Source organism: Coenobita brevimanus, chromosome 78 (assembly GCF_032717465.1).
Source record: "Coenobita brevimanus isolate Jiangsu-jjx chromosome 78, ASM3271746v2, whole genome shotgun sequence".
Classification (NCBI taxonomy): Eukaryota; Metazoa; Arthropoda; class Malacostraca; order Decapoda; family Coenobitidae; genus Coenobita; species Coenobita brevimanus.
In genome coordinates this window covers 20786634-20808641 of record NC_137031.1, presented here as the reverse complement: position 1 = coordinate 20808641, position 22008 = coordinate 20786634, and the positions used below count along the sequence as shown (strand labels likewise).

The 22008-nt window shown below is 40.4% G+C and overlaps 1 pseudogene; it reads right to left on the bottom strand.

Annotated features, from left to right (window-relative positions):
- LOC145408730 (uncharacterized) overlaps positions 1-11257 on the bottom strand; it is a 70110-nt pseudogene extending 58853 nt beyond the window's left edge.
- Between the last annotated feature and the right edge of the window lie 10751 nt (positions 11258-22008).

Here is a 22008-nt window from a genome sequence, read left to right as displayed (position 1 = left end):
CCACAAGATGATTGAGCCCTGTCAGAGCGAGTGGAGTTCTCCTGTCACTCTAGTCCCTAAGCCAGGTGGGTCACAGCGGCTTTGCATCGACTACAGACGTGCTAATCAGATAACCAAAACAGACACTTACCCTCTCCCTCGCGTGGAAGATTGCATAGACAAGATCGGAAAGGCTAGGTACATAAGTAAGTTTGATTTGTTAAAGGGATACTGGCAAGTGCCTATGACTGAGCGTGCTAGGGAGATCTCATGTTTTGTAACACTAGGAAAGACTTTTGCATGTTCTGTAATGCCATATGTTATGAAGAATGCACCAGCCACATTTCAGAAGCTCATGAATGTTGTAACAGAGGGTTTGGCAGGGTGTGTTGTTTATATTGATGATGTATTAATCTTCAGTGACAACTGGAAAGATCACCTATGCCATGTCAGTAAATTTCTTGAGCGTTTGGTTCAGGCTAATCTTGTAGCTAATTTATCAAAGTGTGAGTTTGGTCAAGCTAAAGTTCAGTACCTTGGGTACGTAAATGGTGATGGACATGTTGCACCACCAGGAGCTAAGGTTCAGGTTATAAGTGATCTTCCCAGACCTAAAAGTAGGAAAGAGCTACAAAGATTTTTGGGAATGGTAGGTTATTACAGGAGATTTGTTCTTAACTTTTCAATTCTTGTATCACCACTTACAGACCTACTGAAAAAGGGAGTTAAATTTGTCTGGACCGATAACTGTGAATCCTCTTTCAGCAAACTTAAAGCTATTCAATTAAGTCAGCCAGTGCTCGCTACTCCAAATTTTGCTAAGCCTTTTAAGATGGCTGTTGACGCAAGTGATACAGGAGCTGGGTCTGTTTTGCTGCAAGAGGATGATCAGGGTATTGAACACCCTGTATCTTATTACAGTAAGAAGTTCACTCCACCTCAAAAGAACTACTCAGCTATTGAGAAAGAGCTTTTGGCCTTGATTTTAGGTTTACAGCATTTTTCATTTTATTTGTGTTCTGGTTTTGACCCCATAGTCATTTATACTGATCATAACCCACTGAAATTCCTTAGTAAGTTTAAAGATAAAAATCAGAGATTGACAAGATGGAGTCTACTTCTTCAGGAGTATTCATTAGACATACAACATGTCAAGGGGAAAGAAAATGTTATTGCACATTGCTTACCTAGACTTTAGACAGATTGTTTTAGAGTAATAAGAAATTTCCTTTGTATTTTTTTTTTTTTTTTTTTGTGGGGAGGTGTTACATAGCCTATGATTTCATCATCCTTTGTATAATTCTAACGTACAGTATGCTGCATGTTTGATCACGATTCGCCTCGTGGCTTCCATAGTGACCAGGCTAGCGTGATTTACCTCACTCCCCCCTTCTCCCGTTATAGTAGAGTAAGTCTTTCTTTCTGTTGTTCAGAGCAGGATTGTCAACTCTTTGTCCCCATGGCTTCATTTGCGCGTCCTTCTTACAAGTTGTATCAAGCTCTGCCGGCCCCTATATAATGAGCTCAGTCTCTGCATTAATTGCCACTTAGATCTACTCCTCATTTTGTTCACATCTCTGTCCTCCCCTGTACAGTTGTTATTATTTTTGTGAGTGCTCAGGAAGTCTCCAACCATCTAGCTGCTGTGTAATTTGAGTATAAGTGTTATTACATTTTTTCTTGTAATGTATAGCATAAGGTGTTGATTCGTGGGCCTGGTGAGGTTTTTGTGATTAATGTAAAGTTTTTGCTGTCAGCCATTGTTAATAATATTTTGTATCTATAATAATATATCTTGCATTAACTAAGCATTATCCGGTTTTCTTATTTTATCAGGGCTGACTTAGATAAATTTACTCTTGCTAATTTCGTGTTAATAGAGGCTATTGCAGTTAACCATATATTTAACCTGTTTTTTGCCATTACATTATCCTTATGAGTCCTGAATGTTTAGTTGTTAGTTTGAGCATTAAACCTTAACTTGTAATTTTACCTAACTCTTTTGTTTTGAACCTGGAACTTTGCGGGACATTAGTGATTTTTAGTATTCTCACCTGAAGTTTTCATTATCTCTCTCTGTTCCGTAACAATATATATATATATATATATATATATATATATATATATATATATATATATATATATATATATATATATATATATATATATATATATATATATATATTGCCAGATGCCACAATCCCGTTCGGGATGGCCACAAACAAATCGCCTCCACGTCGCCCTGTCCCCCGCCATTTCACTGCCCTACTCCCAACTCACACTCCCCCCCCTCTTTCATCTACCTCTCCACCTCATCCCTCCATCTCATCCTCGGCCTCCCCCTCCCTCTTCCCCCCTCCACCTCACTCACATACACTCTCATCATCAGTCTCTCACTCTCCATCCTCTCCACATGGCCAAACCACCTCAGTGTATTCCTCCTAATGGTTCCTATCCCATCCACATCCACACCACAACGCTCCTTTATATCCTCATTCGTCAGCCTGTCTCTCCATGTAAGTCCACAGGCTCCTTTTAAATACCTCATTTCCACTGCTTTCACTCTTGACTAGTGTCCTTCCAACAACCTACAAGCTTCACTCCCATACGTTAGAATTGGTATCAAAATATTGTCATGTAGTAACTTTTTCACTTCCATGCTCACTTCACTGTTTCTTATCACTGCTTTCAAGGAACCAGCAACCTTTCTTCCATGCTATACCCTTTCAAGCACTTCACCTTCCAAACCTCCATCCTTACTCATCACACTACTGAAGTACTTAAACGTACTCACATTTTCCAGTTCCTCACCATCCAACCTCGCTGTACATTCACTGACTTCACCTCTCTCAAAGACCATCACTTTACTCTTCCCTACATTCACCTTTAGATTCCGTTTCTTACACACTCTCCCAAACTCATCCACCAAGCCTTGCAGCTCCCCTTCCCCTTCACTCAACAACACAGTATCATCTGCAAACAACAGTACAGGGAGTTTCCAAACACTATCCTCTCTCACCAGGGCCACTCGAACATCCACTACCCTACATTGTACCTCTTTTATTACCCCATCCATGTACAAATTGAACAACCATGGAGACATGACACATCCCTGTTTCAACCCAACCTTTAAAGAGAAAAATTCAATATATATATATATATATATATATATATATATATATATATATATATATATATATATATATATATATATATATATATATATATATATTAACGCAGAAAATACTCTCGGAATTATTTTTTAACTAGTGCTTGCCCAATAAAACTTACCAGACTAACTAACAGCCTTTACATCATAAAATGTTTGCGAATACAAGTATCTTTGTTTTAATACTGTTACTGAGCCCATAATAACCAATTCTGATATATAAGTCGAATAGAAATATTCATCCATCCATCCATCATCCATTTCAATGTCGCCCCGTGAGGTGCGTAGGAGCCCTGGGCCAGGCAGTTGGTCATGACATTTAAGATGAGTGACCAGCCTCACTCATTCCTGAGTGGCATTACGTGAGCAATAAACCCCAACCACCCTATGGTATAAACCTTCACCGGCTCAATCTGATTGGAGCGCAGTAATTACCCACTAAACCACCAGGTGAAAAAACTTGGTTATATGGTTACCACCCAGCGTAGTAAATGGTTTCCTCAAGTAAAGGAAACCATTTGTCTTATTACTCAGTGTAGAGTCACCCACAGTATATTTTTACATAATTTTGCCTGTCGCATTGTCACCAAATATATATATATATATATATATATATATATATATATATATATATATATATATATATATATATATATATATATATATTCTCCCTTGACATACGCCGACCTAATGCAAATAGAACTGGGTTGATATCTCATTGTGTCACTCATTTACATGGCCTGAACGATTATAAAATGTAGGCTGAAACTTTTGCACTCCTAAATACCAGCGAGCAAGTTTGCATGAAAGATTGTTGCCATTGAAAAGTTCAGTAACTGCAGCATGATCAGTATTGACAGTGATATCATAACCAAAAATTATTTCACAGAAATTATTAAAAGCCCTAACAACAGCTAGGGTTTCAAGATGAGTTGCAGAGTAACGCATTTATGCATCATTAAGGCCTTGACTGGCATAAGCAATGGTGTCAGCGCCAGAAGTACCTCTCTGTACGACTACACAACCCAAAGCGAGTGAAGAAGCATCCGTACACAGTACGAATGGCAGGGCATGACCAGGAAAAACTAAAATCGGTGCTTTTGTGAATGCACTTTTCACATCACTGAAACTTTGTCCAGTGCAGGTCCACAGTGGAGGGAATAGCTTTCTTCTGAAGCTCTGTGGGGGATGAAGCAATGGTGCATATCCCTCGATGAAGCAGCTGTTGTACCACTGAAACCTGAGAAATTCTTAATGCGGTTGATACCAGCAGGTACTCGAAAATCTCAGACTGCCTGAATCTTACCTGGGACCTAATAGATCCCCTCACCATCCACTAAATGAAGTAAGAATTAGATATTCGACACCAGGAAATCACATTTAGAAAGCTTAAGACCAGTGGTGGGAGCTCGTGGAGGATTTTGCGAAGTTTGAAGAAATTACCCTCAGTGTCAATACTAACAATGATAAAATCACCTAGGTAAGCGAAAACAGTATCACCAAGCATGCCAGCAAATGCGGTATTAAAAATGTGCTGGAATGTCAGGGGTGCATTATAAAGCCCCAAAAGCATATGGATAAACCAAAAAAGACCTTGACTTGTCACTGAAAACTGTTACCTGTCTTGTCTCTTCATCTAGTGGAATTTGCCGATATCCACCACATAAGTCAAGACTGCTGAAAACAGAATTTCCTTTACCCAAAGACTACAGAATGCTCTGAAGGATGGGCAGAGGGTAGTGGTCGGAGACTATTACTTCATTAACGCGACGGAATTCAATAACAGGAAGAAATCCACCATCTTCTTTGGAACATGGAAGAGAATTCCACTGGGAGGTTGAGTGCATGCATGATTTCTCATTGATCCAAAACATTTGATGCTACCTCCTCTACAACTTGTTTTTGACTTTGAGGGAGACAATAATTAGGTATATAATTATAATGGATGAGTCCCTGGCTTAAGGGAAATATTATACTGTATTAAAACTGTGGCAACACAGTGGAGGGATGGAGTGGAGAGGTATATGAAAGAGGGGGTGTGTGAGCTGGGAGCAGGGCAATGAAATGGCTGGGGACAGGGCGACATGGAGGCGATTTGTTTGTGGCCACCCCTTACGGGATTAAGGCGTCTGGCAATAGATATGTAGATAGATCAAAACTGTCATACACATTGACTTACCTGGAAGGAAAAAATGCCTGAAAACGAGTTTAGAAGATCCAGCAGTATTTCTCTTTCGTGAAGGTGATCAGTAGTTTTAATATCGTGGGGTATTTACTCTTTCTTGTCAAGAATCTCCTGTGGGTAGTCTGGACAGAAGCAATGGGAAAGTAAGCTAAAAGAGTACCTAAATGTCAGCCATCGTTCAGAGTAATAGGGCCATCAGTCCTATTAAGAACATCAGCCAAACCAGCAATCCTAATCATGCTTAAATTGGACTCTAGTGACAAGCTTCTCACTCAAGCTCACTAATCTGTACCCTCACGCACATTTGACAACCGGACTGACCCTTGTAAGGTTTTGGCTGTAGTCATTGGCCACCTGACAGCACAGCCAAAACCAAGATCTAGTCCGAGATTCTTGCATTCGAGATGTCAATGAGCCTTCAAGGAGGAGTGTCACATGCAATGAGGGACTCCTTATCTAACCCTGATAACTCTGCAGACAGTCCCCAAACCCTCCGTAGGAATAGCTGTCAGAATGACGCCCGAATGAAGTAATGGTCTGGCAAGAGACAAAGCGTTAGGATGCATTTGATTATGTGTAACAGAATTCTCACGAGGGTGAACATCAATGTTGCGTTGCCCCATAGTTTCTAGACCAAGTAGGTCATCTGCTGGTAAGGGAAAAGTCTTTGTTATGTGAAAATCAGCAATAATGGGCTAAGCAAAGTGTGACATTTGAAGTGTAAGAGAAACCATAGCAATAATATCAAAGATGTCAACAGTATCTCTGGACACTGGGTGTCAGGTGAGTGAATGGACCATTGTGTGTGACAGCAAGATTCATTAGTCCATTAAATGAAGACTGGCAGTTGAGATTAACGCACACACCTGTGTCCATAGTGAGTAATAATTTACATCTACTGACCTGCCAAGGACGGACAAAATATACATCTTTTGTCGTGTAGCTATGAGTGAAGTGGCAGTGGACTTCTTCGAAGAAGAATTTGACCATGATCGTTTGACTGACGGCACTGACTTTCCCCCGACTGATGTGATCTACAATTAACATACTCGGTCTGCTGTTGGAGAACAAGGGAGCACAGATCTGCATTATGAGATGACTGATGGACCTTCCACCACTTAGTAACCTACTGCCACGACGTAGTGATGTGCCATTTGAGCTGTCTTGAATTGAATGGTATTGGTTGTGCTGAGAGGCCGAATGGGAGAAGGACTGAGATGTATCCCGTTGAAGATGAGCAATACGCGATAGAGATCGAGTTATGTGGGTCTTTACTAAAGAAACAATTATCTGTTTTATGTCCCCATTTCGTGCATTCCGCACGAAATGTGTTTTTCTTAGGCTTCATACCTGCAGCAACTAGAAAGGAAGTATTTCCGCTGGAAGTAATTTCCTGTGCAGTGGCACGTGGGTATTAATAATAGCCTTCTAACTTAATTCTCTCTGCTAGATCAACCAAAACTCCTGTAGGTTTATACTCATACCTACCGGCTTTCTCAGGTCTTCACCATGAAGACAAATTAAATTACATTTTTTGTTTTTTATAGAAAGAAGGAACCAAAGGCCAGGAGCCTACAAACTGTTCCTTCCAAGAAAAAAACAAAAACCATACAGATAGCCAAATTCAAGATCCGTTCATTTCGAGATGTATGGACATGTTGCGTTTGAAAGACTGGAGATCATAGGAAATAGGAAATACATATAGAGGGAGACAGTTCCAGAGTTGACCTGATGTATAAGTGAATGACTGGGAGTAACAGTTAACTCCTGCATTAGAGACTTGGACAGAAAAGGGATGAGAGTTTGTTGATAGACGGGTGCTACGTGCCCGTCAGAAAGGTGGAGGGATGCAAGCATTCAGTTCAGAGGAGCAGTGACCATCGAGGTAGCGATAGAAAAGAGACAAAGATGCAACAGTGCGGCAAAAAGACAGAGGCTGAAGGGAGCCAGTAAGAGGAGGAGAGTTAATGAGACAAAAAGCCTTTGACTCCACCCTGTTGAGAGGAGCTGTATGTGGAGAGCCTCCCCACACAAGAGAGTTGTACTTTACACAGGGGCGAATAAAGCCAGTGTATAAAGTCAACAAATGTGCAGGGGTAAAGAGGGTACGGAGTCGGCTTAGCACGTCTAATCGCTTGGAAGCAGACGTTACAAGATGTAATATGATTTTCCAAGATAAATCCCGAGTGAGTGAAACCCCAAGCATGTTCAAGGATGATGCGGGCTTGAGCTTGATATTATTAAACATTAGTGGGTACTCCTGTGGAAAACTGTGTCGGGTTGATTGGTGTAAAAACTGAGTCATTGATGCATTAAAAACAACCAGATTATTTTTACCCCAGTCAGAGATACGAGCCAAGTCAGACATTAGGTGTGCCATAGCCTCATCCCTTGTTTGTTGAAGTAACTGCTGAGATGGACGTTGCAGAAACCGAATGGAAAGGTGAAGAGTGAAATCATCATTGTATGAGTGGATGAAGTTAAATGTACAGCTTAGAAGATCATCGACGATTAAAAGGAAGAGTTGGTGATAGGACAGAGCCCTGAGGAACACCACTGTTGATAGATCTAGGAGAAGATCGATGGCCATCTACAACAGTGGCTATAGAACGATCAGACAGGAACCTTTAGATGAGGGCTCATATAGAAGGGTAGAAACCTTAGGAGAGCAGTTTGGAAATTAAAGATTTATGCCAGACTCGATCGAAAGCCTTTGAGATGTCAAGTGCAATGGCAAAGCTTTCGCCAAAAATCCGGAAAGGAGGATGACCAGGAGTCTGAAAGGTAGGTGAGAAGATTGCCAGTGAAGCGTCCATGATGGAACCCATACTGACGATCAGAAAGAAGGTTGTAATAGGAAAGGTGCTTTAAATTTTTTCTGTTAAGAATTGACTCAAAAACTTTTGAGACACAGGATGTTAAAGCAACTGGACGATAGTTGCAGGGTTGGGAATGGTCACCCTTCTTTGAGACTGGTAGAATGAGAGCAAACTTCCAGCAAGAAGGAAAAGTACAAGTTGAAAGACAAAAGCAAAAGATTTTACCTAGGCAGGGTGTAAGCACAGAAACACAGTTCTTGAGGACAACAGGAGGGACTCCATCAGGCCCATATGCCTTGTTAGCATTGAAGCCAGTAATGGCAGAAAATACATCAGCTGAAGAAATTTTAATGTCAGACACGAGGAAGTCAGAGGGGGGAAGTGATGGACGAACAGCACCGGAATCGTCTAAGGTGGAATTGGAGGAGAAACTCTGAAGCGAGATCTGCATTATGAGTAGAAGTAATAGCTAGAGAACCATCAGAGTAGAAAACAGGAGGGAAGGATGATGAGGTAAAGTTGTTAGAAAGGTTTTGGCAAGGTGCTAGAAGGAGCAGGAAGAATTCGAGTTGGAGAGTTGAGAGCATTTAGTAAGGATGAAATTATTTTTAGCAGAGCGAAGAACGGACTTTAGCACGATTCAGGCCAGAAACATAAGCAAGATGTGATTCAGGGGTGGGTTGGTTCTAGTACCTTTTATAGGCCCTCTCCTTGTTGCGGACAGCATTAGAACAAGCGTGATTAAACCAAGGTATTCTTGCATTAGTCAAAGGATATGAGAAAGGAATGTATGCTTCCATGCCCGAGAGAATAACCTCTGTAATGCGCAAAGCACACTCAGATAGCTCCCAGCCATGGAAGCAATACTCATTCCAGGGAAAATCAAAGAAGTACTGCCTGAGGGCCTCCCAATCCGCAGCTCCAAAGTTCCACAGACGACGTTTCTTTGGAGGGTCCACAGCCCGTACCAGAGTGATAGGAGAGGTTAAGGTAACAAGGTTATGATCAGAGGAGCCCAATGGAGAGGAATGATTAACAGTGTAAGCTGAAGGATTAGCTGTAAGGACGAGGTCATGTATGTTGGAGCTCTCCCCAAGGCGGTCAGGGATACGGGTTGGGTGCTGCACAAGCTGCTCTAGGTCATTAAGGATAGAAAAGATGTAGGCTTGTTCACCAGGTGGATCAGTGATAGGAGAGGAGAGCCAAAGATGGTGGTGAACATTGTAATCTCCTAGAGTGGAGATTTCAGAGATAGAAGAAATGGATAGAATGTGTTCCATCGAAGAAGTAAGATAGTCAAAGAATTTTTGATAGTAGAATTAGGAGATAAGTAAACAGCGCAGATATATTTAGTCAGAGAATCACAAGAAAGCCGAAGTCAGAGAGTAGAGAATTCAGAAGAATCAAGTTCAGGAACACGAGAGCAAGATAGGTCGTTGCGTACATATACACAACATCCACACTTGGCTTTGAAATGAGTATAGAGAAAGTAGGAGGAAAGAGAAATGGGTCTGCTGACAGTTGCTTCAGACAGCTGAGTTTCAGCAAGGAAAAGTAAGTGAGGTTTAGAGGAGGAGGGGTGGTGTTCGACAGAGAGAAAGTTAGAGGAAAGGGCACGAATGTTGCAGAAATGAAGAAGAAGTGAGTCAGACAGTGGATCCAGGCATGCAGAGTCACCACCGGGAAAGGGGCAGATGGTGGGGGCATTTATGGTCCCCCCCCTCCCCCCCGGGGACTCAGAGGCATGGTTGTAGTGCGCCATTTTACTATTATTATTATTATTATTTTTTTTTTTTAAGAAGTGTAGTGTGTACTGTGCATGTAGTATGGTGTTGATATTTAGAGAAACTTGTATTGGAGAGCATGCTGTTCTACTCTCTGTTACTGAAACATTGAAAAAGTTTAGCAAAGGGGGATGGTCAGGAACTAGTCCTGAGGGCTAATGAAACGGGAGCTCCAGCTCTCTCTGTCATCAGCTTTCCATCCACCTTGGGAGTACTGCCCTGCTCGACTGGTGCTATAGTCTACTCATGCAATCACATCCTATATTCATGGGAATGAATCCTGCTATTAATGTTTATGATTTCATCAGTGATGTTCAGTCTGCAATTGCAAACAAGACTGCATACTTTAGAGGCAGGCTAGATGATGGTTATTCAAGAGTGGGTTCTCTCATAAGATGTAGATTCTTGGAGAAGTTTACTTCCTTTGATGAGTACTGTGCCACATTTATAGATTTTTTTTTTTTTACCCATACTAAAGCAAGATTCTTGCTGAACACCTACAGACTGATACAAAGTATGAGGAAGGATAAGTTCATCCCTCCCGATCCAAATACGCTGTTAGAGACAGCTGTGGTAGCGGCCGCAACAGGATCTAAACTTTTGAGGCATTGCGAAAAAGTCACTTGGCAGAAACTGATGGTATGGGAAAAACAGCTCTTACCTTGAATAATGTAGCAATGTTATTTAGTTACCTCAGGCTTCTATATCGTCTTAGCAAGGATGAATCAGACGCAGCATTAGAGATTCAGTTTTTTCCAAGGGATGACATAACCATGTTGGCTTTACAGATAGCAGGGAAACTTGGTATTATACATATTCAAAACGCTTCTTACACTTCAACTAGTTATTACTACAACACCTACCTCTCAGTCTCACGGTCAAGGACACGTTTCTCGTTCACTCATCAGACAAAACATCGCACCACTTTCATCAGCCATGTCACGTGTAAGACCGGTATCACAAAACAGATTCTCTCATGGCTGTGCCAGATCTAAAAGTAGAACTAACACAGTTTGTTGGTACTGTAAATGCTCAGGTCATTGAGTAGCTCACTGTTAAAGAAGACTTGATGATGAACGAGGACACAGGCGTGATAGTAGATCACCTTCATGATCATGCGGTAGCAAGTACTGTACTTAACACAACAGTTGTCATCATTCTGCCAGCGAGTGCTGTGCCCTTGCCAACATATGGTCGGGGGAAACCCTGCACCAGAACCAACAGAATCCTCCATAAAGACACAAAATTCTGAGCACCCCACATGCCAGAGTGGTCCTTTATCTCGCTGATATGTACCTGTAGGTATCTTAGTATAGGTCATTGTGAAGGAGTCCTTACATCATTTTTTTTTTTTTTTTTAATGAACACTGGGTCTGTAGTGAAGTTAATATCTGTCCTCCCTACAGTAAAAAGATAAAACAGGTTTGCATTCTTGAGTCGCCTGGCATTCGCCTGTGTAGTGCTGACGGCTGAGAATTTTACGTGAAGGGCAAGGTAGCTGTTGAAATACAATTCAGTGACTTAATATAACCCACTACAACAGAGCGGTTACAAAACAGTGCATGGTTTTGTTGCCGCACGAATTCACGAAAAAGCCTCTGTTCGTGTTCTGGGAGGAAAAGGAGTGGCTGCATTAACCTTATCTGAGGTGTGTTGTGTGAATGGTTTAACGTATGACTCAGCCTTGTGTTCCGTGTTGGAGGATAATTTGTTATCATCACCTAAATATCACTAACGCGCCACTAAAACCCAAAGGTGGCACAAAGATAATTGGCAATTTTCTGGGATATCTATTGCCCGTTCAGGTGTGCCAGGATATACCATTCTCTGAAACTGCTAGAGATGATGATGGTGATGATGATGATGATGATTTACGTGGTGTATTGGTGGTAGGTGGGGGTGCTCATCATCCACTCACTCGATGTAGTGTTGCTTTGGTGTCTGCCCTTTCACTCTTCCTTCCTTCCTCGTCTGTCTTTCTTTCCTTCATTCTTTCCTCTTTCTTCTGCCAACGGGTGACTTTACACTCCGTTTTCTGTCTTTCTTTCCATCACTCTTTCCTCTTCCTTCTGCTTATGGGTGACTCTACACTGTGTGACAAGCCAAATGGTTTCCTATACACCAGGAAACCATTTACTATGCTGGGTGGTAACCATATAACCAAATTATGGTACCTGGTGGATTAGTGCCGTGGGTAATTAGGGCGCTCCAATCGGATTGAACCTCTGTTGGTTTATCTCCAAGGGATGGTTGGGATTTAATGCTCACATAATGCCACTCAGGGATGAATGAGGCTGGTCACTCTCATCGTAAATGTCAGGACCAACTTCCCTAGCCCCGGGCTCCAAGGCTCTTCATGGGGAAACAAAGGATTGGATGATGGATGGATGGATGGAAGGATGGATGTTCTACTAAAAACTCTATGGATCTACTACAACACATTCAGCCAACATTGCTTTTGACTTACCAACCACTACCTCTGGGACAACCTTTGCATACTGTTTTAAAGGTTATCTTAGTAATGATGAGGTTTTCCGACTGATGTACACAGACCGAAGATATCATGCAGAAATTTATGCTTCTAATTCGCCGTTAAAGGAATCTATTAGTGGAGGGGCCAGTGAAGGTTCTATCTAATCCTTCAATTTCGAAAATCATCTCAAGATAGCAAGAAAAAAAACAGAAGTGACGTTATTATAGACAAATTCAAGAAAAATAATTGAACTGAAAATAACATCACCGGAGGAAAATAAAAGAAAAAGAAAATAAGAAGCCTCAATAAAATTTAAAACACTCAAGAAACCTTAGAGAAAAAAGACGCACAAGAAAATTTAGAAAAAAAATCAACAAAATTCGGAAGCAGCCAAAGTCTTAGTAAATAATGGAACTTGAGAAAAACCCACAAACCCTGAAAAATCGTCCAAGTTGTTTGTGTGTCACTTAAATTCACTTTTTCAGTTAGTAATGCATGGTAGTGATATATGAATTTAGTTTTTCGTTACTGATCACAGGATGGAATAATGATAGCGCTGTTAGAGAGAGAGAGAGAGAGAGATGCATAGTCTACTACCTCACTCATTCTACTGTCAACATTCATTAGCTGATGGCTTCTTGAGTCTCTCTCTCTCTCTCTCTCTCTCTCTCTCTTAAAGTGATAACATCCACCATTTCCTGTCGGTAATGGCAATGAAATATTTTAAATACTGTATTTATCTTCTTAGACATAACTATATATTTTTCATATCTTTCTTGCCACCAGCAAATTATTTTATTCACCTCAGGAAAGATTTTTGAACATGTGATGAGGAAGCGTTCATTAACCCAGTCTCTATGAGAGAGAGAGAGAGAGAGAGAGAGAGAGAGAGAGAGAGAGCAGTTCAGATACACAATATACTGCTGCCTGCAGGCAGAGACCTCAGACCCCTCAGTTACCACCCAGACGTGAGGAGGGGTGTACAGTCGCTCTCCCTCCCTTCCGTCGCTTGCCTCTCGCCTCTCCCCAGCTCTTTCTCTCAGTCGTACGGACGATAAGGAGGACAGTGGAAATGGGATTTCTTCATCCTCCCTTCCTCCACACGAACAAAGAGACATAGATAAACACACCTGTCCCAAACACAAACACGTGTTGTATTAGTGACGTGTTTGCAAGGAGATACAGGTGTCACGTGTAAACAAGGTATTATAAACAAGACGGCAGCAAACAATAAATATAAATAAAACGTTTGAATTTCCTGAAGTAGCTAAAGTGCACATGCAGTAAATAATGTACGTGGAAAATACTGGAAGTCAGAAACAGTAAATATAAAAAGTCATTGATATTCACCAACAGTATATCTCTGAAGTTACTGAAAGCCACAAACATGTCGTGAAGTTACTGAAATGCAGATAGTAACCATGAAAAAAGTTGAAATTCGTGTAGTTACTGAATCTCACAGGCATTAATTGCCTAACTTTAATGATAAAATATGTTAAAATGAAGTTTCTTAAGTACACATGAAATGTGTAAAGAGAATTTGATTTTCCAGAAGTTTACTGAACTTCACAACAAAAGTGAATTTGAAATTCTGGAACTGAAATCTCATATTAAACAGTATACCAGAAAAACATAATTCATCAGTTAAATTACATCACGGAATGTACATACAAACCAAAACATTATTACAGAAAAATGAGGGTATTTGAAATTCCGGGCATGAAACATTAAAAACAAAGAAAATTAATTGTTTTAGTAGTAATGCTGACGAACCTTGGAAGGCTGTTGAAGATCGTGATCCTCCATTTTTTTTTTTTTTTTTTTTTTTTTTATCGGTGCGATGAACTGTCGAATTTATCTAGATTTTTTTGTGATTCAAGGAATATTGGTGTAATTTAAATAAGTTACTTCACAATCTCCAGGGAAAGAGGTAAGTTGACTTAAGGTGACTGTTTTACAATATATATATATATATATATATATATATATATATATATATACCCATGCACAATTGTTGACTACAGGGGTTTTATTCGCCCCTGTGTGGAGTACAACTCTCATGTGTGGGGAGGCTCCCCACATACAGCTCTTCTCAATAGGGTGGAGTCTCATTAACTCTCCTCCTCTTACTGACTCCCTTCAACCTCTTTCTCTTCGCCGCACTGTTGCATCTTTATCTCTTTTCTATCGCTACTTTAATGGTCACTGCTCCTCTGAACTGTCTGCTTGCATTCCTCCACCTCTACGACGGGCGCGTAGCACCCGTCTGGCAGCAAACTCTCATCTCTTTTCTGTCCAACTCTCTAATGCAAGAGTTAACCGTTACTTCCAGTCTGTCATTTATGCAACAGGTCAGCTCTGGAACTGTCTCACTCTGTATTTCCTACTGCCTATGATCTCCAGTCTTTCAAACGCAGTGTGTCCAGGCATCTCAAAATGATCGGATCTTGAATTTGGCTCTCTATTGTATTTTGTTTTTCTCTTGGAGGGAACTGTTACTGCGGGCTCATGGCCTTTGGTTCCTTCTTCCTCGCATATATATATATATATATATATATATATATATATATATATATATATATATATATATATATATATATATATATATATATATTATATATATATATATAATAAACACGAAAACACGACAGCAAAGTTGTTCATTTTTATTCGATGTTTCGTCCACAGAGAGACATCGTCAGGAATGGAAAGACATCAACCATATCTGGGAATGAAATATGTGTACATAGATAAGTCACAAGTGTGCGAGAACGTAAAACTTGGAGCAAATGAGTTCTTAAAGGTACTGTGCATAAAGAATAATTTTAGTACGACTAAGTGACAATTTTCTGTATTCTTTATATAAGAGGGTATATATAAGGAAAGGAACATGCTATGTATACAACCTGCCTAAGTAACTAAAATATTGAATTTTTCTCAAGACAACAAAACTCACGAACATACTTTTTACCCAACATATGAAAATTATATGTACAAATGGAATAATATAAAAAATACGTACACTAACTTCTGCGATATAACTTGTTCGATATTTTTAGCTAATAAAGAACTTATTTTTATGGTACAAAAACACCATAAAATTAAGTACCTTATAAAGGAAAACGTACATCATGACAGTACAGATGACACCTCGTGTACTACATACTGAAAAAACTAAACATGCGTTGTTTCAGTTCAACAATATTAGTATGTTGTACACGACGTGTTATCTATACTGTCTTGATATCTTTCCCGTATAAGGTAATTAATGGTATGGTGTTTTGTATTCATAGGTAGTTGATTAGCTTAAAAGTATCGAACAAGTTATATCGCAGAGATTAGTCAATGTATATTTTATATTAGTCCTTCTGTACATATAATTTTCCTCTAATATAGGTAAAAAGCATATTCGTAAATGTTGATAAGTGTATTGAGAAAAGCTCATGAAGTATTCGAGTTACTTAAGCAGGTTGAATACCGTAATTATGTAGCATGAGCCTTGCCGTATATATACCCTCTTGCATAAAGAATATAGAAAATTGTTACTTAGCCATCTTTAAATTACTTTTGATGGGCAGTACCTATAAATTAAGTATTTCTTTGCTTCAATTTTTAAAGTTCCTCAAAACTTATCTATGTAAACATATTTCATTCATATGTAGCTAAAGATTTGGATATAAAAGGAAGGTGGAAAGAGCACTTTGAATCTGTTCTAAATAGACCAGTCCCACCTGAAGAGGACATTTTGCCAACCGAGAGAGAGATTTGCAGATAGAAACAGGGGATATAACTTTGGAAGAGGTAGCAAAATCTATAAAGGAGTTAAAGAATTTTAAGGCCCCAGGAGGGGATGGAATATTCCCTGAAATGCTTAAGGTGGAAAATGACGAGTTGATGAATGCGCTTTTGAAACTTTATAATGTGGCTTGGGATAATGGAGGAATTCCAGAAGAGTGGAAAAATAGAGTGATTATAAAAATGCCAAGAAAGGGAGATTTAAGTGTGTGTGGCAATTGGAGGGGGATAACTTTGACGCCTGTAGTTGCAAAAGTCTTTTCCAAAATCTTGTTGAACAGAACAGAGCCAGTAATTGATAAAATTTTAAGAGAAGAACAAGCGGGATTTAGAAAGGGTCGAGGTTGTAATGATCAGATTTTTATTGTAAGGCATCTAATGCAACTACCTAATGAGATGAAAATGCCACTTAGTATGTGTTTTGTGGATTTTGAAAAGGCGTTTGATAGTGTTTCACATGGAGCTATGTTGAAAATTATGAGATTCTATGGTATACCAGAAAAGTTTGTAAATATTATTAGAAGCCTGCATGAAGGCTCCTTTTGTAAGGTAATGGTGGGTGGTTCTTTTAATGATCCATTTCAGGTTAGGTCAGGAGTGATTCAAGGAGTTCTTTCGCCATTGTTGTTTGTTTTGGTTATGGATTATGTTATGAAAAAGGTTGTAAGGAGAACAGGTGCAGGAATTAACTGGAAAGAAAATAAGAAGCTGATGGATTTGGACTATGCTGATGATATTGTACTGATTTGCGGAAGTATTTACGAGATGCAGAGGGTGCTTGATTGTCTGGTGGAGGAAGGAAAAAAAGTGTGATTGGTAATAAATTGTGGAAAGACTGAAATTATTAATATGAACGTGGAGAACCAAATCGATTGTGTAATTGGGAATAATGTGGTGAAGAATGTAGAAAACTTTAAATATCTGGGAACGATTGTATCATCTAATGGATCATTAAACAGTGAAATTGAGGAGAGGATTAAACAGGCTTGGCGAGCTGTTGGAATGTTGAAATCTGTTTGGAATAATAATATGCTTTCGGTACATACTAAAGTGAAAATTTGCAAGTCCATGGTTAGACCAGTTTTAATTTACGGGCATGAGTCATGGTACAGTACAATTGCAACAGATCAGAAAGTATTAGGATTTGAGAATAAAATACTGAGAAGGATTCTTGGGGTAAAGTGGCAAGACAGAGTTACAAATGCAAGAGTAAGGGATATTACTAGAGTAGAACCAGTTAATGAATATGTGAAACTGTCTCACTGGAAGAGGTTGGGGCACATATACAGAAAAGAAGGTAGTTTAATACAGGATGTGCCAGAGTGGACTGCTAGAGGAAGAAGAGGTAGAGGTAGGCCGAGGGAAACCTGGTTGAGGACAATGAAAAAAGAAGCAGGAGAGGAGTATTGGTGGGACCTGAAGGAGATAACAAAGACAAATATTGGTGGAGAGAGTTCATTGAAGTCCTATGCATCCCGTGGGGTGCCACAGGAAATGATTGATTGATTGATTGATGTAGCTGTGGTCTTTCCATTCCTGATGATGTCTCTGTGCAGGTGAAAAGTCGAATAAAAATGAACAACGTTGGAGAGTTGGTTTACGCTCATTCCCTCAGAGGAAGACTATTATTGTTTGGGGGAAAATAGAAAATATTAGAAAGAAGATTTACAACTGCAAAAATGCTTTGATAATCTCAACATGCCCTAATTATAAACTGCTCCCAGCATTCACAAATTATTTATTTATCTATCTATCTATCTATAACTACTGTTTATCTATCTAATTATATCTATCTGTCTATCTATCTATTGCCAGACGCCTCAATCCCGTTCGGGGTGGCCACAAACAAATCTCCTCCACGTCACCCTGTCCCCCGCCATTTCATTGCCCCACTCCCAACTCACACACCCCCTCTCTCATATACCTCTCCACCCCATCCCTCCATCTCATCCTCGGCCTCCCCCTCCCTCTTCTCCCCTCCACCTCACTCACATACACTCTCTTCGTCAGTCTTTCACTCTCCATCCTCTCCACATGGCCAAACCACCTCAGTGTATTCTTCCTAATGCTTCCTATCACATCCACATCCACACCACAACGCTCCTTTATATACTCATTTGTCAGCCTGTCTCTCCATGTGACTCCACAGGTTCCTCTTAAATACCTCATTTCCACTGCTCTCACTCTTGACTTGTGTCCTTCCAACAACGTCCAAGCTTCACTCCCATACGTTAGAGTTGGTATCAAAATATTGTCATGTAGTAACTTTCTCACTTCCATGCTTACTTCCCTGCTTCTTATCACTGCTTTCAAGGAACCATCAACCTTTCTTCCCTGCTGTACACTTTCAAGCACTTCACCTCCAAACCTCCATCCTTACTTATCACACTACCCAAGTACTTAAACGTACTCACATTTTCAAATTCCTCATCATCCAACCTCGCTGTACATTCACAGACTTCACCTCTCTCAAAAACCATCGCTTTACTCTTCCCTACATTCACCGTTAGATTCTGTTTCTTACACACTCTCCCAAACTCATCCACCAAGCCTTGCAGCTCTCCTTCGTTTTCACTCAACAACACAGTATCATCTGCAAACAACAGTACAGGGAGTTTCCAAACACCTCCCTCTCTCACCAGGGCCACTCCAACATCCACTACCCTACCTTGTACCACTTTTATTACCCCATCCATGTACAGATTGAACAACCATGGAGACATGACACATCCCTGTTTCAGCCCAACCTTCAAAGAGAAAAATTCACTCAGTTCACCATCCACACGCACTGCAGTCTTAGCACTATCATACATACTCTTCACAGCATTCAATAACTTCCCATCTACTCCAAATATTCTTTATACTTTCCACAATCCTTGTCTATCCACCCTGTCATATGCTTTCTCCAAATCCATGAAAGCCATATACAACTTCTTTCCCTTCTCTGGAAACTTTTCCACTAAAGATCTAAGAATGAATATATGATATACACAACCTCTTCCCTTCCTAAAGCCTCCTTTTTCTCCAACTAATTCCTCTGTTCTTTCTCTAATTCTGTCAGTAAGTATCCTACCATACACTTTTCATATTTTACTAAGAAGACAGATGCCCCTATGATTACCACACACTTCATTTTCCCCTTTTCCTTTGTACAAGGGAATAATTATACCTGACTTCCAATCCTCCGGGACTCTACCTTCCTCCCAGGCCAATCTGCACATTTTCCACATTCATTCTACTACTATCTCTCCCCCATGCATCAGCATTTCACCATACACTCCATCAATTCCTGGGGCTTTCCCCAATTTAACTTTCTTCATTGCTTCCACAACTTCTATCCTACTGATTTCTTCCTGTCTTCTCATCTCCCTCCTCCTCTCAGCCATGCCCCAGCCACTTATACTCGCATTACTTCCATCCTCTATGTTCAACAATACCTTAAAATGTTCTCTCCATCTGCTCACTTTTTCTCCCTTCTCCACTAGTAATCTACCATTCTTATCTTTCACTCCCCTGCTAACTTCACTTCCACCCTGTCTTACTCTTTTCACCTCTTTCCAGAACATTTTCTTACAGTCCCTCCACTTTACACTCAAGTTCCTTCCAAATTCCTCATCCGCTCTCTTCTTACTCTCTCTTACTTATCTTTTCACCTCTCACTTTCTTTCTACATATAACTCTCTCTTCTGCCTCTCAACTTCTTCCACACCCCTATTTCTCATCCATTCATTGTATGCCTTCTTCTTTTGTGCCACAGCCTGTTTCACCTCTTCATTCCACCACGCTGTTCCTTGCACCCCCCTCCATCTTCTCTTCCTTCCACACACCACATCACATGCTGCACATATTTCTTCTGTATATCCTGCACACACCTTCCACGTCCCCCATCTTCTCCAATTCACATTTGCCCAAATGTTCCTGCACTTTTCTCTTATGCTCTGCCTTTTTCTCATCCTCTTGTAACCTTTCCACTCTCCTAACAAATACTCCTTCTTCCCGTCCTTCCCTTCTTCTATTTCTCCATCCTAATTGGACCTTGATTTTGGCCACCACCAAGTAGTGGTCAGAAAGTCCACTCCCCCAACCTCTATAAGCTCTTGCATCTATTACACATTTTCGCATCCTTTCGTCCACACACACATAATTAATCATTGCCTTCCTTTCATTCAGTTCACCACCCACCCTTCTCATCACTCGCCATATATACCTGTGGATCATTTTGTGCCTGAAGAGGGTATTGGCTATCACCAACCCCCTCCCAGCACAAATGTCCACTAACGCACTCCCATTCTCATCTATCTCAGCAGGCACACCCCACTCACCAACTATTCCATCCACCTTCACATTCCCTACTTTACCATTCATATCACTGATCAAAAACACTGTCTCATTCCTTCCAAACTTTTCCATGCACACTTCCACATTTGTCCAGAACTCTTCTCTCACTCTGCTTGCACGATCTTGCGTTGGTGCATACACACATGCAATCGCCCACATTTGTATTCCAACTTTCAATCTTACATACACACAATCCTTGACCCAACTGATCCATACTCTCTTATGCTCTTCTTCCATCTTTTACTCACAACTATACATACTCCTTCTTTTGCCGTCTCATTCTCACCTACTCCTGCACATATACCCCATCCATACTCCCATTCTCTCACACTCTCACCTCTCCATTTCGTTTCAGTTATTCCGCATACATCAACTTTCGCACCCTCAAGCACCTGGACAATCTCTCTCTCACCTCATCATTTTCTCGCCCTACATTACAAGTTCCGATAACCATGTCCTTTGTCCGGTCCTTGGTCGTCATCGTTTGGTCAGTCCTTGTCCGAGGCTTAGTGTTTGTCTTTTTAGTTAGTTGTTTTCCGGGGAGGGGCACTAACCCTCCGCCAACCCTTTTAGTTGCCTTTTACGACAAGCAGGGATACTGGGGGAGTATTCTTGAAAACCCCCCCTACCCCATATATATATATAGAGAGAGAGAGAGAGAGAGAGAGAGAGAGAGAGAGAGAGACCAATTTTTTTTTGAGTAAGAAAAAGGACGTCGTCTGGGCTGAAAGAGTTATGTAAAAAGCAGAAAAGAAATTTTAAAAAAGCTTAACTTTAAAATAGGTCAAAGTTAGGCAACATTTTTTCTTGTGCATAATTTCCTGTGTGTGTGTGTGTGTGTGTGTGTGTGTGTGTGTGTGTGTGTGTGTGTGTGTGTGTGTGTGTGTGTGTGTGATGAGTATTTCCACTGAGGATTAGTAAACCTCATTATGTTTAACGGTTTTGAGGCGATGTAATACAAGTTTTTCCCCAGCACTGCCTGCCTGCTTGAGGTTTTTATCTTCCGTTTAATTGTGTTTAGTTTTTTCTTATCCACTTGATTTTATTCTGCTTGGTAGAGACTTTTGGAACTGTAGTAATTACATATAGTCTTTGTTAATGACTTCCGTGTGAGAGGTCTTCATGGTGCATGCAATTGTCTGATGTTAACAGCAACAATAAGTATGGAAAGACTTGGCACAGTAAAGAGGATAACACCCTCACTACAAGCAGAGTACACAGCTACAGGACCCGTATGTATGTACTGTATGTAGGTATGTAGGTATCAGTAAAGAATTGTATGGGTGGATGAACTTATGGATGGTTGGTGAGTGGGATGGATGGATGAATTAATGAACAGTTGACTGGTTAGTTTTATGGATGGCTTGGTTGGATGGAGGAACCGATGAAGGCTATATAAGTACTGACAATGAAGAAACCGAAAACGGAAATCAACCGAAATAATACTAAATTAGAGAGAGAGAGAG